Source organism: Neophocaena asiaeorientalis, unplaced genomic scaffold (assembly GCF_003031525.2).
Source record: "Neophocaena asiaeorientalis asiaeorientalis breed wild unplaced genomic scaffold, Neophocaena_asiaeorientalis_V1.1 scaffold601, whole genome shotgun sequence".
Lineage (NCBI taxonomy): Eukaryota > Metazoa > Chordata > Mammalia > Artiodactyla > Phocoenidae > Neophocaena > Neophocaena asiaeorientalis.
In genome coordinates this window covers 1,055,693-1,075,470 of record NW_020174793.1, presented here as the reverse complement: position 1 = coordinate 1,075,470, position 19,778 = coordinate 1,055,693, and the positions used below count along the sequence as shown (strand labels likewise).

The 19,778-nt window shown below is 36.6% G+C and overlaps 1 protein-coding gene across 2 annotated transcripts in view; it reads right to left on the bottom strand.

Moving 5' to 3' along the window:
• TRPC6 (transient receptor potential cation channel subfamily C member 6) overlaps positions 1-19,778 on the bottom strand; it is a 116,674-nt gene that overhangs the window by 51,729 nt on the left and 45,167 nt on the right. The gene's annotated exons all lie outside the window — the stretch shown is intronic.

Genomic DNA, 19,778 nt, shown 5'->3' with positions numbered 1-19,778 from the left:
AACTTATAGCAGGGGCATCTAACCTACCTTCTGGGAGAAAGTGACATGCTGAAAATGGAAGGATAGCAGGAGTCAGGGGACAGTGTGTTTGGGGAGAGTGTGATGAGGTCAGTTATAGGTAGAGAGCTTTCGCCAGCAGAGGGATCAACAGCCACAGCGTAGGTTTCATTAACAGGGACAATTAATGGATTGGACTCTGTTAGGCATTGTTCTAAAAATCACTGGTAACTTGAGAAAGTTGTGATCCAGGTGGTAAGTGGGAAGGAATGAGTCTGTGATGGAGACCGTGGTCAAAGAGGAGGCCAGTCTTCAATGTCAGCTTTCGTTCTGTGATAAGAAACAGTGATTCCTCCTCTGATCGAAATGCTACAATGAGGATTTTTTTCCCTAGTGATTCATAATTTTATGTCTTAAGGTGTTTTTGAGTTTGAAGGGCTGAAGCTTTGTCACTATCACTAACTGGAAACCCAAAAAGGACAAGTTCCTGCAGAATACAGAAGAGCCAGGTTAAAGGGGAGCCTGAAAAGAAGAAGAAAGGTGTGATTGATGATTAATGTCATAGATGCTTCTTCTCTTTATAAATGTTCTAAAAGCCATCCCTCTTCAAAGACTGTCACAAACTTCCCCATATAAAGAGAATTTAAATAGATCCAAAGACCCCATAAGCCATCTTCCCCTCCGATGTGGCCAGGCTAAGAGAAACTAATTTTCTTTCCATACTAACCCTTATCCATCTTTATACCAAAGCTCCAGGCAATGTTGACAATGGCAGTGTGATGCCCAAAGAAGTTAGCAAAATGTTAGCAACTCAGAAATAGGTTGTGGCTCTCCAAGGAGCTTCAAGAGTCTGCTGCCATATTCACAAAACTTTTTCATAGACTTTCGTTCAGCAGTGAACCCTTTAGCCAGCCATGGCCTCTTCAAAACTAACCAGGCTGATGTTTTACTGACAGCTACGTAATTTTTAAAAAAATGACATTAAGGGCCATAGCCAAACATGTGCTATAATACTAGTAATTTTTAAGATAGATCTTTAGATAATGTATCCATAGCTTTTATTAAGTAATAAGAGAATGATTTATATATCTATTTTGCTTTCTATAGCTATTGTTTTGTTTCCGATTCCATTTTAAATTGTACCCAAGTTATGTATGTGCATGTTTACAGACTCTAAAAGCTTGTTACAAAAAACAACAGTCCCTTATTCTTCACCTTCTCCATATCCTGATCCCCAGAGGAAATACATTTCAACTATTTTAGCTGGTTATTTTATAATTTAAATCCTTACATCCATATAACTTCATAATATTGCTATTTCTTGCTTTTTCAGATTTGGTATTATCTACAGACTTCCCATTATGAAAGTTGAGTATTTAGCTCACTTTCACAATCTCCCACCTTACCTTCACATCCTTCTCTCTCTCTCTCTCTCTCTCATACACACACACACACACACACACACACACACACACACACACACACACACATGCTTCATGGTCTCTTATCATTCCAGTATAGTTATATCATAACTTTTGTTAGGTAGCTATTTACATTACGACAATGCAGGTGCTAGCTATAACTATGACAAGTAGTATATACTATACTGTGGTGTCTTTTCTGGTACAGCTTCCCTGTGTCCTGCAACCCAGTCTTTAAAAATCATCTTTCTGTATTCATATGCTTAATGTTCTATGTATTTATGAAATTCAACAAAACTAATCTCCTTCAGTATGAATCTTCTTTTAATACATTCAACATACTATGTGGTTTTTTTTTCAATTTTAGCTTCTTGAAGAATCTGCCTGTCACCTTCTGATCTGCTCATCTGGACCAGTTGCTACCTAGACTTCGTGAATATTTGTTGTCTTTGAATCTTCCTTTTAGCATCATTCCAAGGATTCTGTTTGCTTTGCTCTTGTGTTGGGTTCCTTACTGTCTGTATCCCAGATCTTCCTCTTTTTTAGTTTACTCCCTGGAGGATAGAGTAAATCCTCCAGGAGCTGACTGAGAAAGCAGGCATAGGAAATAAATTTCTTGAAATGTTGCATGTCTAAAAATGACTTTGTCTTACCTCCAAACTTAATTGGTAGCTTGGCTGGGTAGAGAATTCTAGGATGACAATAATTTTGAAAGTCTGGTTCTGTTAGATTCTAGTTTTTGTTAGTTGTTATCAAGGAGTATGATTCTAGAAATTCTCTTTCTCTCTGGTGCCCTACAATTACATGATCTTTGTTATTGAAGGGAATCTCTTTTCCTCTATAGTTCTAGGCACTCAGTAAACCTTTTAATGTGGAAAAACATGTCCTTCTTTTCTGAAGAATGCTTTTGATTTATTTCTCTGATAGTTTTGATTCTTGCTTACAGTGTTCTTTGTTTCTGGAACTCCTTTGTTTTGGATGTTGGACATTCTGGAATATCCTTTTACTTTTTTATCTTTTCTCTTCTATTTTCCAATGGTTTATCATTTTGCATTGTACTCTGAAATATTTCTTCAACTTTATCCTCTAATATCTTTTGAAAATTTTTTTCTGCTATTACATTTTTAATTTTTAAGAACATCTTTTATTCTTCAAATGTTTCTGTTTATAAGATCTTTTCTGCTTTCAAAGACACAGTATCTTATCTAATTCTGGGGACATCAGTGATAAAAACTCTAACACAGATCAGAACACTTCAGAGAATTTATTCCTAAGTCACTTTTCTTATGTTTGTTTTTATATTTTACATTTTTTATGTTTGTTTAATACTTTGTATTAAAGTTATTCCTCAGGGCTTCCCTGGTGGCGCAGTGGTTGAGAGTCCGCCTGCCGATGCAGGGAACACGGGTTCGTGCCCCAGTCTGGGATGATCCCACCTGCCGTGGAGCGGCTGAGCCCATGAGCCATGGCTGCTGAGCCTGCGCGTCCGGAGCCTGTGCTCTGCAACGGGAGAGGCCACAACAGTGAGAGGCCCGCAAAAAATAAATAAATAAATAAAGTTTTTCCTCAAATAACTAGTGATCCTTAGGAGATATTCTTTTCCATTAAAAATAAATAAATATTATTTCTAATGTCTTTACAAAGAGAATGTAATTTTCTCCTACAAGAATCAGCCAGCGTCTAATGTTGATTTTGGCAAAAGGTGACTCTTGACGTAGAAGCGAGTTTCTAGAAAAGTAGCATTATTTCTGAGTTAACAGGATGGATGAAGTGAAAGAGAAAAGAAGTCACCAAGATTTGTTGCATGAGCAACCATCCATCATTTCCTTCTGAAATTCTGAACCTTCTTCCCTTTTTCAATCACTTTTCTGACTTCTAATAAACTCGTTAGCCTTTCACTTCCTCTCTTGTCTTCTGTATAAATTACTTTCCATAGTTTCTGTTGTAGACAAGAGGAAGTTCAAAGATTAGAGGGAGGGGAGGTATCTGTTGAACATGGTTAATGCTTTGAAAATGAAAACCTGTAAAATTAAAGGAGAAAAGAGCTAGGATCAGGGGATTTATAAAAGTGAGATGAAAGTACTGTAACTAAAAAAAAAGGACACAAAATAATGCCAAGTACCAAAAGACGAAGGATCAAGCCTCTTTTTTGTTCTTTTTTTCCCCATAAGATTGAGAGAAATAATTATACCAGCCTAATTTATAGGATTAGTTCTAGGGTTAATTGAAATTATGAATGTGGAAAGCACTTAAATTTGGATTTCATCATTTTTACAGCCATAGGAATATGCGTTTATATGAAGAAGAAGGACACTGACTTTATAATTTTTCAGCTGTTATTCAATTAGAAAACCCACGAAAAGCCAAGGACTGTGATGGTAATTGATATAAGTGGTTTTTGTCTTTTTATAGAAAGAAAAATTATGATTAGCAACTTTACTCATATTTCAATTTTTTGTTGTTGTTGTTTTTTTTTTGGTACGCAGGCCTCTCACTGTTGTGGCCTCTCCAGTTGTGGAGCACAGGCTCCGGATGCACAGGCTCAGCGGCCATGGCTCATGGGCCCAGCTGCTCCACGGCATGTGGGATCCTCCCGGACCGGGGCACGAACCTGTGTCCCCTACATCAGCAGGCGGACTCTCAACCACTGTGCCACCAGGGAAGCCCCTCATATCTCAATTTTTAACCTTGTTTCCAAAGTTTTATTTGTTCATATAACACCTCTAAATTTACATTGAGGTAGAATAAGCCTGAGTTGTGACATTTTTTAATTCTAAACTTTTAAAATAATGATTTATGATTTTAATGTTATTAATTTGAATAATGGCAAGTTTTATACTGGCAAGGCACTAATCCTAAGGATATATCCTATTTCCTTCTAAACTATTATGGCTTTCATACCTATAACTTCTATCCTTTTGAAGAACAGGAAAGACATTTCCAGGGAAAATGTTTTCTTCAGTTTCAAATCTTTTCCTGTCTCTATCACAGATTTTAATCATTTGCAGTTACATAAATTTCAGATATGTTTTTATTAAAAGGCCTGGATCATCATCATCTCTTTAGCACTCTGTCAATGAGAAAGCCAGATAAAGAATGTTGACAGAGGTGTTTAAGATTGTTTTAGGAAGAAAACTCTTAAATGTACAATGAAGGCAGTACTCCTTGCATGGGTAGTGAGATAAAGGGAAAGTGCTTGCACGTTGACAAAATGCATCCTTTACTGTCTCCTTATCATTCCCAACTGCCGTCGAAAGAAGCAACAAAAGGCTTCATGTATAGTATTTTGTCATAAGTGGTGCTGCTTAACCCTTGTTGAAATGCAAAAGCAAAATGTGTAAAACAGCTTTTTAAATGACAAACATTTGAAGCCTTTCAAGAAAGATACTAGATGTTGCCAGATTATAGAATGGATTTTATAAGGCTATATTATAGAATTGTACATTAATTGCAAATGTAACCTAGAAAAATTGTCTACTAGAAAGAGGAACAATAGCCCAAAGCACTATGTCAACAAAAGACACATTTTCGTTCCAGTTAAAGGGTACACTTTTGCAAAGTGGGCTCTTCTATTTAAGAAAAATATTTATTAAGATTGTTTTCTTCGTCCTTTTAGCTATATTTAGCATGGCTGAATGTTCAGTAACCTACATATTCATGACTGTATTTTTGTAATTTGCTTTATCACAGTACATAAATACCAGTTCTAGGAAGAATGTATCTAGCCACTGCCCCCATGGTACTCAAATATTGATTAGGTCATGAAAACAAGTTTTACCTCATTTTCCTTATTCTTTTAGCTGGCAGAATAGTGTCTGTTGCCCCAGATAGTGAGAGGTGGAATAATCCATCTCTACTGAAAGTGCCAGCAATGTGAATTAGCTTTTGAGTCAAATGGACTGTGTGCTTGAGGCCAGAGCTCGTGCAGTAATTTCCTCTACATCCTGTTCAAATATGATGCACTTTTATCAAATAGAACTGCTCCTATACAAACTAAGCTCTATATTAAGTATCTAGCTTCACTTTTATTTTTTGCTTCAAAAAACCTTGAAATATTTAAATAAAGCACAATTCTACTAAAGCAGAAGTGTTGAAACATAAATGGCATGTAACTATTCCAGGCAGCATGGAAGAGCCACAGGGGTAGACTTTTAGGTGTATCCTAGGAAGGTGAAAATTAAGAAAATTCTAGAATGTATATTTTATTACATGCACAATTATCCATGGGAAAAATTAGACGTAGATATTTAGAGATTAACAACAAACACAACTAGCAATTTTGCATACTACTTTAGAAGGATAAATGATAAAAGTAATTTTATTCTAATTTTATAAAAATGAGACTGTTTTTACTCTACTTAATCTCTAGCCACACCTTCCTGGTCCTTTCTCTGGGGTTGAGGGAGCAGTAAACAATCAGAGTGGTTTTCCTTTCTCCCACGAGAGCAAGGACTACTTTGTCTTATTCACCACTGGATTCCCAGCACTTAGTAGAAAGGCACACTGCAAGTGCTCTGTACATAACTTCAAATGCATGAGTCCCTCTTGTCAAAGGAATAAAAATCAAAGACTGGGCTTCCCTGGTGGCGCAGTGGTTGAGAGTCCGCCTGCCGATGCAGGGGACACGGGTTCGTGCCCCGGCCCGGGAAAATCCCACATGCCGCGGAGTGGCTGGGCCCGTGAGCCATGGCCTCTGAGCCTGCGCGTCCGGAGCCTGTGCTCTGCAACGGGAAAGGCCACAAAAGTGGGAGGCCCACATACCGCAAAAAAAAAAAAAAAATCAAAGCCTGTTTGCCCTCTATTAAGCCAATAGCACATCACCACGATATACAACCCTACAAAAAAAAAAAAAAGGAACACAACATGAAGGTTTAACCACAATGTGTCCTGGAGTACATAATATAGTTTGCATTCATTTCAAATAAGCATCAAGCTCAATAGCGAATGAAGAAAATTGAAAGGCATATTTTTTAAATGGCATCCTTGTGACTTGTCTTTGATCCAGAAGTGGAAATTTTCTTGTCCTTAAAGGTAAAACTAATATTCTCTCACCTCTATTGCTCTGTCTATCCTTGACACTGTGCATAGAGCATAACCACCCATCTTCACACCCATCTTCACAATGCATTACCAAATCCCTTTAACCTCCAGATATTTTTCAAAGTAACAGTTCTTTATTTTGATTCAGTTAGCTTCGATTTTCCCCATGGACTCCTCTCATTTCATCAAATACTAACGTTCTATTTGATCAGTCACACTACATCACAACACTGCCTTATTACTTTGAGAAGCAAAATGATAGAAACCTGAACTGTCTGTCACTTTCAGTTGGGAACCAGCAAAAGTGTGACTGAAAACTGTCTTGTGCATGTTATATATTTTTTGTTTGTTTATTTTTATCACCAGTTGGCATCTCACTTGTACAAAGTAGAAACCAAACTATATGAGAAAATGAAAACATGAGTAAATAATGGAACAGTTATAGAAACTTTACTTTTTGTAAAACAACTAAGTCTGAAATGTCATTGTTTCTTTTCAGCCTTCAGCTTGTGGTTTATTTCATGTGTCATGTCATCCTTCTTTGAAATGCTCTTTTGTAGATCTCTGGGCACATGCATTTATTTTGATCTATTTTGACAGAGTACTCTTGGAAATATAAAAAAGTTTATGTCTAATACAAGCAAGATATACCCCAATTATCTCATCAAAGAAACAGGTTTAAACCTTTTGCTTCTATTATCAACAGCCATCATAGTCCTGTGTATTACACAAGCATATTATCCTGTTCAACAATAACTTCTGTATAAGACAGATTCCAGGCAGGAAAAAGACAGAATACCTAAATTAGGCAATCTGACAACTTTAATGAAGAGACTCTAGGAATGTGTTGGCAGGAGTTTGTGAAATCCAGCATGGTGCCCTACGGTACCCGGTCTAGGACAGTGTACGCTTCAGCCTGAAGGGGCAAAAGGAAGAAGAAGTTACAAGCAGTTAAACAAGGTAACTGTAAGGCAAGGGCCACTTGACAGCATTTCTGACCTTTGGTTGAGGGTAACAGCCAACCCACCAGGAGAGAGCCAGTGGAATTGATACCCTGGCCTCACTCTCCTGCCCTCTGATATGATGGAGGGGCTCTCCCATGGGCTGTACCCAACCCAAGGGCTGGGGACAAAGGAGCCCATTGATACCGTCTACACAGTCTGCATTGATGCCAACCTGCCAGGCAGAGGAGAGTGTGCAAAGGGTGGAGAGTGGACCATGAGAGCGAAGCCAACAACACCCAACACATGCTCTCTAGGTGAACTTGACTTTGCCATGATTATATCCTTCAGAAATCACTGATGAAAACATATGCATAGAGAAAATGATGTGTTTAATTTTTTATTATGAGTCACTGATGCATCACCAGTTCTCACCTTTCTGAGCTTAATTTTCCCTCTATAAGCTATCTGTCAGGAAAGATACCCACATTCAATTTCAGGCAGTCCATTATTTTAAAAAATGAGCCTTTAACTAAGAATCATCCATCCAATTTAGGCTTAGGAGGAACAACTCTGATCCTGAGGGTGAGAAAGTGGGTAATGTGATGTAGAAACATTCAGAATTGCTTAGATTGTGTGTTCAGCACAGGCTGAAGCTGCTGACTGCTGGAGATAACAGTGCTAGACTGCAATAACAGATCTGGAACATGCTCTCAGTCTCTACCTCCGGGGCTAGATCCAACCACTCAAAATGTGGGTTTAAGTCTATATGCACTTGGAATGTATAAGAGAGTACAACTATAGAGAAAGATGACTAAAGGATGCAGCACATAGGTTAATTTATTTAGAAAACAAAATTATGGAATGTCTTTCTTTGCTGCTGATTCAGCACAATTTTAGATACCACTATCACACCTCACATCCACCATCAGGATCTTAACAGTTCACTCACTCATCAGTTCAAATATTTGCACTTCCAGGCACTATGCTAGGCACATGGGGGACACAGCGAGGAAAGACACTTAAGGCATGGCAGAAAAAAGAGAAAAGTAAACAGAAGATTAGAGGGTGATGCATGTTATTAAAGAAAAGGTATAATGTGCCATATAAATGAATAACAAGGAGTCTTCAACTCAACCTGTTGGTCAGGGAAAGCCTTCTGAAGACATTTCCCTTCTTGTAAGAAAGAAGGAAAAGTTAGCAGAAGGGATGGAAGAGGAGAAAAACACTCCAGGCAAAGAGAACCATACTTGTTTGTATAAGTCAGTAGTCTAGAGAAAATGGAAAGATGTCCATTATGGTGAGAATGTACAGGAGTTCCCTCCCCCAAGGGACTTCTTATTCCTGGCTCAGGTTAACTGAAGATTGAGGGCTCAGGGTTTAGAATCTGAGGTCTGGGTTCCATTGTTGATCTCAGTTCAACACATAGCATTTATACCTTAGGGCAGAAAGGTGAAAATTTAGGTAACTCCCAATGAGCTAAGGATTCCATTTTAGGAGATTCAAGCTTCAGAACTCAACTATTGGGTCTCCAGCTCAAGGGGTTTTGTTCTGAGGCATTTGGAGCTTACATAATTCAAGTTCACAAGTTTAGGACAATTAAGAACAAATTTATAGTTGCTGAGAACTGAGTATTTAGGGATCTGGACTTGAGGCAACTCTGGGGAGCTATGCCAAATACTGGGAAGAACATTGCTTTGAAGAAAGAAGGACTTTGTTGGGAATCTGGACTCTGTCACTTACTAGCTGTATCATCTCTCTGAGCATCAGATTCCTTAGCTATTAAATGGGTGGATGGGGGGTGGGGAATAGTAGTTACTTTGCACGGTTACTATGAAATTGGTGACTCATGACATTCAGCTTAAGGCAATTCGACGCCTCATCTCTTATGGACTTCAAACCCTTCTTAACTATAATTGTTCAAAGCTTTCCAGTTTGAAGACGTTCTCTTTAATAAACAAGGTGGAAGGTAAGTAGTCATTAAATGGCTTTCCTTTCCCCAATGCAATCTCTTAAATTTGTGCCTAAAATAACAGATTGACCGTTCCTTGTTTTTCTCCTTGCTCTGTAGGTAAACATGGCTAACAAGCCATTTTCATTGCCTGAGTTTTTCTTTGTTTAATCTTTAAAATATTCTGTACTTCATTCTTGCTCACACAGTTCTTAAACTATGTTCTATTCTTTTTTCTTCATCCCTTGATTGTGTATTTCCCTTACCCTTCTCGTATACATGAGCTCTTTTTTTTTTTTTAAGATTTTTTTGATGTGGACCATATTTAAAGTCTTTATTGAATTCGTACAATATTGCTTCTGTTTTACGTTTTGGTTTTTTGGCTGTGAGGCATATGGGATCTTAGTTCCCCAACCAGGGATCGAACTCGCACCCCCTGCATTGGAAGGTGAAGTCTTAACCACTGGGCTGCCAGGGAAGTCCCCCTTACATGTGCTCTTAAAACCCAAATCCATCTTCAATTTCTAGTGCCAAGCACAAGCCAGGCACAAAATGTCTATGAATCTACAAGTGAATGAATAAGTAATAGAAAGAAAAAAGGATGAAAAGAAAAATTAATGGAGAGCATTCTGTTTTGTCACATTTCTAGGAGTTTCCCAACCCATTTTATTCCATATCAAGAACTTATTTTTTACTATACAATTAGAATATCATTTATCATCAATGACCAAATGTATAACAACCATACTACACAAGCTTCCTGTGCTGTCAGAGAGTCAAATTTTGAAAAGTGTATCCTTTATTTACCAAGTAAGGGTGACTCTTCATAATGTCCCTGCATCATTCAGGCAGTTGAGGGGAAGGTAGACAGACTACTCTGTAGGTGTAACCACATCTGCTTCACTTCCTACAAAATGACAGTGTATTCATTTAGGATTTCTCCTACCCAGAAGGATGTAATCTAATTAACAACACATCAGGTTTTAGCTCATGAATCTGTGGGATAAAATAATTTTATGTCTGAATATTAGAATGGTCACAAGGCTAAATCAACCAATTTTTATATACTCACTTGATACAACTAAGATCTTCCAATAATCCACAATGCTCCCTTTTAAATAGGCTGGTTCCTTTGAAATATAGGGCAAAGTGTTAGAAATCATCATAAATAGTAAATGTTGCCTCAATGACTTTCAAAACTAATCTATATAACTTTGTCCTTTATACCATTCCTAGTATAGCAACGTCAGATTTTGTAAAGCTACACATTTTTTTCCTCATCCTGTGACCAAATTAGTAAATTTTCATCAAATGCTTCAGATTCACAGTGGTATAAAGCACAAATGCTTGAGTAACCTGACATGGATTCAGGTTCTGATATGCCCATTTTTTGACTCCCTGGCTTCCTCCAAAATAAGGATAATAATGACCCTATTTTACAGGATTTGTGGGAGGATTATAATATTGTATGTATTTTATTTGGAAATATCAGTTATAGCCCTTGCATAATACTAAGTGCTCTGCAAGTCTTAAGGAAGCTTAACAATCTTATGTAGTTTGTACTTATTATTCTCATTGAGGTAAAGATAATGTAAAGCATTTACTACTTGATAATAATAAGTGCTCAATAAATAGTCTTAATTTTTATTATTATTCTACTGTATTTTAAAATAATTTTTACTTGTAATAAATTCAAATATACTTGTCCACCCTCAGTGAGAATGAAACATGGCAATTTGGTAGAGTTTGATTTTGAGCATGCCAATTGTGTCAAGTAAAGTTGTAAGTTCACTATATAGTTACTATAATTTTTCTAGCTTTATAAATAAAATTTTATAAAATTTATATAAATAAAATTAAAACACATGTACAATGTTGGTAGGAATGTAAATTGGTGCAGCTGCTATGGAAAACATATGGAAGTTCCTCAAAATATTAAAAATAGAACTACCATATGATTTAGTAATTCCATTTGGGTATGTATTCAAAGAAAATGAAATCACTATTTCAAAAAGATATCTGCGTCCCCCCATGTTCATTGCAACATTATTTACAACAGCCAAGACATGGGAACAACTTTAGTGCCCATAGTTGGATGAATGGATAAATAAAATGTGATGTATATATATACAATGAAACATTATTCAGCTGTTAAAAAAAAAAAGGAAACCCTGCTATTTGCAACAACATGGGTGGGCACCAATGGCGTTATGCTAAGTAAAATAAGTCAGACAGAGGAAAAAAAAAAAACACTGTACAATCTCACTTATATGTGGCATCTAAACAAAGCAAAACAAAACAACAAAAAACCTGAGCTCATAGACACAGAGAACAGATGGGTGTTTGCCAGAGGCAGGGGGTAGGGAGTGGGGTCAAAATGGGTGAAGGGGGCCAAAGGTACAAACTATCAGTTATAAGATAACTGAAAGTTGCTAAGGGAGTGGATCTTAAGAGTTATCATCGGGCTTCCCTGGTGGCGCAGTGGTTGAGAGTCCGCCTGCCCATGCAGGGGACACGGGTTTGTGCCCCGGTCCGGGAGGATCCCACATGCCGCGGAGCCTGTGCGTCCGGAGCCTGTGCTCCGCAACGGGAGAGGCCACAACAGTGAGAGGCCTACGTACCACAAAAAAAATATCATCACAAGAAAAAAATATCTGCAACTATATGTGGTGATGGATGTTAACTAAACTTATTGTGGTGATTATTTTGCAATACATACCAATGTCAAATCATTAAGTTGTACAGCTAAAATTAATACAATGTTATGTCAATTATCTCTCAACAGAAAACAAAATAATATAAATACAATTATTGGAAAAACACTTATGAACATATATTTTATATTAATTTGACTAGAACTGGGAGGATGAGAACCGACAACTACTGGGGTTTATTATGTGTCAGTCACTTTATAGATATTATTTTATTTAATTTTCACTGCAGTTGGTAAAGTTGGCTTTGTTACTTCCACTTTACACATGAAGAAATGTTCGGTGATCAATAGGGATCAGAAGTGGTATACATAGGGAAAAGTGTTGTTGTTATATTTTTAATACAGCTGAAAAAGAAAAGCTAAGACTGAGTACCTTAAGAAAATGTTTATGAATTCTCTACAGTACCTAGAACTAGTTATGATCTATAGAACACTCCTTGAGTTCATACTAGTAACAAATAGTAAAGCAAGATTGTAAACTTATCTTTGCAGATATTGTATTTCATTTTTTAAATCTTATTTTTATTACTGTGAAACATACATGCTGAAAGAGCTACGATTTAAGTTTAATAATAAAATTAACACCATTTACCAACCCTGCCCCCCATCTGTCCTCTAAGAATTAGATCACTGATAACTTTGGAAACCTCTGTGTGCCCATTTTGAACTAGTACTATCTCCCCCTGAGCTCCAACAAGTGACCACTACACCACCACCTAGCTTTTGGGTTAAACGTTCTCAACTTTATTGCTATAGCTTTTCCATCTTTGTATGCCCTAAATAATATAGATCAGTTTGGAAAACTTAAGTACTTAGCACAACCCTGGAAGAATAAGGAAAAGGAAATATTGCCACTGTTACACTGTTGGGGGAAGGCTCCTACAATATGACAAGAAGAGCAGAGTCTGTGGTTCACTGTCTGGCTCCAGCTTCCCTGACAGTTGACAAGGGCCCCTGTAGGTTAGGCAGTGATGGATCACCTGGAGTCCTAGGAAACATGGGGCTCACCAGAGCTGTAGCATCTGGCCAGACATCTGGCAAGGCATCTGGCCAGCCTTCTGCTGCTCGTGACTCTACTACAGTTATTCTGTAGGAGTAGGTCAAGGCAAATCACCTCAGAAAGGAGAGGGGCTCACCCTTTTCCTACTTATTCCATAAGTCTTCTAGATGTAGGTTATCAGCCAAGTCTTCACTTCATCTCCTCTTTATCTTTAAAAACCAATTTCACAAAAACAAAACACTGAATTACACTGGAAGTTACATAGCGAGACTAGCCATACTAGCTGTAAAGCTACTAGTTATGCTGAGCCAAGGATGGAATATGTCTATCTCCATTTTCAGCTATATTCAACTTTCAGAGGCATGGTCAATGAGCTTCTATTTAAAATGGGACTTTCAAGACAACTTGAGCTATAAAAGTTATATGACTTCTCTAAAGTAAGGGGAAAAGGAAAAAACAAACTCAGTGAAACCAGTGAAGTCATTGCTTTGATAAAACACAAAGCAAACCTAGCTGACTAACTTCTGGAGGCTTTGGTATCACGTGAACAAAAAATAAGAGTCTACGATTCTACAGAGAAGTTATTCTTAACTTATAATTCTTCTTTTATGGTAATAATGGACTTCAGTTCCTATAGTTATAACTCAAACCATTTTTTATTAACTGCATTATATTGCTCTGCTAGAACGTTTAAAATTGAGAACCCTGTTCAAGGGTCACAGTCTAAGCATACTATTCTATGATTATTATTGCCATCAGTCACTTAGTGAATGTAAGTTACTTAAATGTCTGAATGTATGGGATACATTTCTGCATCACTTTCACTTTACCTACCAAGGCAATAATAGTAGAATCACAGACTGAAAGTATCAGAACGGCACTTAGAAATTGTCTCTTTCAACTTTCTCACTTTTCAGGTCTCTGTCTTAAATTTTTCTGTAAGAGGGAATATATATAAATTATTTTTAAAAATTATATAATTACCTTCTATATGAGAAAACTGAGGCCCAAAGTAACTTGCCCAATGTTAAATAGCTTCTTATAACCCTGAACTGTTGACTCATTTTCACTCTAAGATGATATTAACTTAAAATAAATTAGTTATTTAAAGGAAATTAGTTTCTGGTCCTGTTAAGAGGACCTTTCTTACGATAAAGATCAAATTTAACAAACAACTATTGTTCCTCAGATATTTCCATAGCTGGTGCTAAATTTATTCCCATATAGATTGTGGCCAGGTCAAAGCAGAAAAGGCCAAAGAGTTGGCTGAGTCTATAATCCTCATTTCTTTGCTGAAGCCCAGAGTAGTAATACAATCCATAAGTAAATTCACTCATTGATGTTACTGTGGCACTGAGCCAACTGGGTCACTCCGATGTTTACCACCAATTCAACTCAGAGAAAAGCATCAGTTTTCCTCTCTGGTCTTCTATTTTCTTGCTTTTAAAGCAATCTCTAAGGGCCATTACAGTTAATACTAATTTGATTCTCTTTATTTTAAATAAGTAGAATATTTATCTTCATTTTCAACAGCTTTGAGGATACAGACTAAGCAGAATAACGTGAAATCAGGTGAAAACTGAGGGAAAACATTTAACAATATGATGTTTTCTCCAAAACTGCTTCTCTTATCTTGTGCCCCTTCTCAGTTAATGGCACTCCAATCTTCTAGTTACTCAAGAAAAAAAAATCCCAGTGTTATGCTCCCGTCCTAGCCCAGGCCTTTTTGTCTAGATTATTGCTATAGTTTCCATCCTGCTTCCGTGCCTCTTTGCAATCACCACCATCCAAGGAAGACTATTCTTACCACATAGCAAAGTAATACTTTAAAAATGTTAGTTAGATCATATCAACTCTCATCTCAAAACCCTACAAAGGCTCCCAGTCTCAAAACAAAAGCAGAGTCCTTACTATGACCTGTAAGGAAGGCCCAGCACAATCTGACTTTGTATTGGTTCTCTGTATCCACCCTGTATTGGAACCCAACCCCACTCAATCCTTTTTCTCCAGCCACACTGACCTCCTTGCTCTTCCTTTATGTACCAAGTGTGCTGGCGCTTTTGCACTTCTTCTACCCTCTGCCTGGAAACTCTGCCCCTGGTATCTGAGTACGCACCCCCAGTTTCTTCAGGTCTTCACCTTCTCATTGAGGTCTTACCTGGCTACTATTTAAAGGTAAAATCCTAATCTCTAACATTCCCTGCTTTTTTTCATCTTACCACGTATCACACATCTATATGTTTTAATTATTTATCTTGTTTACTGTCTGCTTCTCTCACAAGAATGTAGATTCTATAAAGGTATAGGGTCTTTTTCCTAATGTATTCTCAATGCACCTAGTAAATTCTCAGTAGATGTCTGCTGAATGGATGAAAGCATGAGTAGATACAACCTGGATTGACTGCCTATAAGAAATTGTTTGGTGTAGCTTCAGTGACAGCATTATATAGAGGGTTTTTTTTTTTTACGAAATCAATGCAATCTATAAAGCTCTAGCAGATTAGAAACAAAAAAGATAGAAAACACAAATTATCAATGTCAAGAATGAAAAACGTGACATCATTACAGATTCTACAGATTTAAAAGGATAATAGGAGAATATTATGAACTACCTTATGCCTATAAATTTGACAACTTGGAATAGCAAAGGATTTTAGATATGATACCAAAATAATGATACATGAATTTTAAAAAAATGGTAAACTAGTCTTCATCAAGATGAAGAACTTTCACTTTTTGAAAGACAATGTTAAGAGAATTAAAAGGAAAGCCACTGACTGGGAGAAAATACTTGCAAATTACCTACCTAATAAAGGACTTGCATCCAGAATATATAAAGAACTTTCAAAATTCAATAATAAAAATTCAATTAAAAAGGCAAGAAAGAATCCAATAAAACAAAGAACCCACTTAAAAATAAGCAAAGATTTGACAGATTTGAAATCATCAAAAAATAAATATCAATGACAAATAAGCATAGGAAAAAATGCTCAATATTATTAGCCATTAAAGGAATGCAAATGATAACCTTTATAAGATACAATTGCATACCTATTAGGATGGCTAAAATTAAAGAGAATGATCATACCATGTTTTGGTAAGGATGCAGGACAACTGGAACTTTTTTCTGTTCCTTTTTTTTGTTGTACAAGATTTCTAGTTCAATTGCACCCTCTCTGTCAGTATTTCAAAGCTCAGATAGGTTAGTGGATTGTTGCTATTTTGGTGGTGGGAGATGAGATTGTATATTCTCCAAATTTCTGGTTATCTATTGTCTTCCAGGACAGACAATAGATAACCAGAAATTTGAAATGAAGCTTCTTTTTCACTTCTTTTATCTTTCACTACCTAATAACCAAAGGGGGCTTTTCACATCATTTTTACCTTTCCCGCAGATGGTACACATTTTGAAGAATGCTCTTTGAAACCATACATTCCCTATAATCCTTTACCTATAGTTCAGGCTCTGATCTACCAGGGCACCTTTCTTAGTATTTTTCAGACTTAGAGTCAGCTTAGTATTTCTGACAGTAGTTATAGGTCAATGAGAGAGTATTCACTAGACTTCTTCTTCTCTCTTCCATGTAGTTTTTCTTGGTCTGTCCTTGCTTGCACCAAAGCAAGCCAGGGTAGAGGAGGAGAGTCAGGAAGATGAGATCTTGCACTAGGATTTAGTAGGTTTTTTTCCTTTTTCTTATTACTGTTATTTTGAAGTTTGATCATTCTCTGTTTTCAAGTTATACCATGGGCATGGTTTCTGTGAAATTTTATTTACCCTTTCTTGTTCCTTACTGTTTGTAAGATATATTAGAAGACTGGAAGCTAGGCAATGGCCCTTGTCTTCCATTACCTGGAATTTTCTGTTCTTTTGTCTTTATTCTGAAATATTTTAAATCAACAGTACCAGAAATATACATAGATTCCACTAATCTTTTGAGACTAACTCTGTGATAAATCCAATTTCAATCTTCAGTAGAGAGTAGAAAAGCAAACGTTCCATATTTCCCCTTAGGTTAGACAGTTGTTCACTTCACAAATACTTATCTCTGGCTGAAATTGAAACAGAACAAATTGAAAAAGACCATACCTATTCATTTGACATAAAAATGTATCTAATCACTACTCGAATACTCTGCTCTGCTTGCAATGATTATTTGTCATGTATATATAAATACATATATAAAAAGTTGTTTATAATTTATAAAATTTATAATTATAAAAAAGTTGTTTAAAATTTTTCTGATTATTAAAAGATTAAAAGTGGATACAGTGATTCCACGTGAAATTTTCTGCCCCTCCCATGTCAAAATCTGAGGAAAACATTCTTTCCTCTCTCACTCCTGTGCCCCTGTATTCCTTTGTGGTTCTAAAATTATAATGGCTAATTTGGAAGCTATCTCTCTAAGCTAGACAGGCTCTGTCCTTGCCAAAGTCAACGTGAGATTACTCAGTGATAGCCAGCTGCCTGTCTCCAATAGGTTCATTAGCACTTCTCCAATCTAAAAGTAGACTCTCATTTGTATTACTTTTTATCTTTACTGTAGTCTTACTTTTACAAATTTGGGACTGTGGGCTCGTCAAGGGACTCAGGTGAATTTACCAAGAGATGGGAACTTCAGTGTCTGTCAGACCTTTTTTTATCCTTTAGATCTGAATATATTTAAGTCAAAAAGTAATTCTACCATATTGTAAGAGCTTTGATTTCAAGACTGGGTCTTTCATTTCAATATTCCCCATTTCCCAAAACAGTGAGTAGCAAGAAGTATGATATGTGAGTATAGTGTTATAAATATGACCTTTATAAAATACAGCAAAATTTGATAACAATGGTTATCTATGGGTGGGTGGTAGAATTTCCTATAGTTCACTTGCAATATTTTTTAAAATTTTTATTTGTTAATAGCAGATTCATAACTATAATCACATTTTTGCCTGATTATTATTTATTTTTTTAATAAAAATTGATTATACTGAAGGTTTACAATATGATGATTTGATATATGTATACATAGCAAAATCATTACTACAGTCAAGTTAATTAACATATCCATTTATTCACATAGTTACCTTTTTTGTGAGGGTAAGGGACCTGAAATTACTCTCTTAGCAAATTTTCTGTATTCAATACAGAATTATTAACTATAATTATCATGCTGTATATGAGATGTCTAGCCTGTTCATCTTACATAACTGCAACTTTGTACCTTTTGACCAACATCTCCCATTTCTCCCCACTCCCCGTCCCTGGTAACCTCCATTTTACTCTATGCCTCTGTGTATTCAACTTTGTTAGATTCCACATATGAAGTGACATCAGCCTGAAATACTTTTTAAATAATTTCTTTTTCTTTGATTTAAAATGAACACACCTGCTTCATTCACTTTCCAATTATTGCTCACTTTCTATCCCTTAGAAATATAAAGTAAAAGTCTAGTGCCCAATTTTGTTAGCCACTGATTTTATATAACCATGAAAGAAACAATTAAACAAAATGAAATTAAACATCTCAAAGTAATAACATTTTTGGAACAAAGACATAATGGTCATTAGTCTGGAAAAGTAGTGGAAAGGCAATGTGGTAGAACATCTTGGCTTTGGAGTCAGATGGAATTTGATTTGCATCCCAGGTTTGTGACCTATTAAATGTGTGATCCTGAATTGGTAACTTAATCCCTCTTAGCTTCAGTTTCACCAGGGGAGTAAGAATACCAACGTTACAGGGGTTTTTTAATAAGTAGGAAAAAAATTTAAATAATCCACAGCAAAGATGCTTAGTCTTAGAATTTTTAGGATTTGATGATTGATTAAATGGAAAGGACAAGATAAAGGGAAGAGAGAAGGATGACACTAATATTTCTGGCTTGGATGAATACATCTGAGCTGAAACCTAAACAACGAGAATGAATTAGCCAGGTACAGGTGCAGTAAGGGAGAAGAGAATGTTCTAGAAAGAGGAAGTACATGCACAAGGGGCAGATGATGAGCATGAACATAACATGTCCTTGGAACTCAAGGTAGTTTAGTTACACTTGAGGGTCAAGCGTAACAGGATAGCTAGAGATTAGGATGGAAGGAAAATGGCATTCCAACCAAGAAAGACTTTTTGAGACATAATGCTGTGTTTGGACTTAATCCCAAGGGTGATGTGGAGACACTGAAAGCTTCTAAATTAGATTTAGAGTGGACAGAAGCAAGGGACAGGAGGCAGGATGACCAGTTGGGAGACTATGGCTAAAAGTTGGGTGTAAGACAATGGTGACCTAAAGTAAGGTAGCAGGAAGGGGGACTAAGGAACACATCAGGAAAGCCTTTCCTGATCCCCTAGGATAGGAGCAGCTACTTCTCTTCTGTGCTCCATAGCCCTTTGTGCTCACTACCTGCATTGTAGGGTGCTTATCACAATGTGTTTTCATCACACAGTAGAATGTAAGTTCCAAGAGGACAAGAACCATTTTTTCCCCAGGCCCTTACACAATTTCTGGGACGTGGAGAGTGTTTAATATATATCAACATTAATGAAAAAGCGTAAATATGAATCTCTCTTCCTCCCATTCTGCATCTTTCCTTTGAACAATGACTACTCGTGGGGATAATGCAGACACCTTTAAATAATGGAATTGTTTCCTCCAATGGAGAGAGGACCACTATCATCCCCATAAAAGTTTTGAGTGCTAACTTCCATGTGAAATTGTATTAAACACTGAACATAAGTTA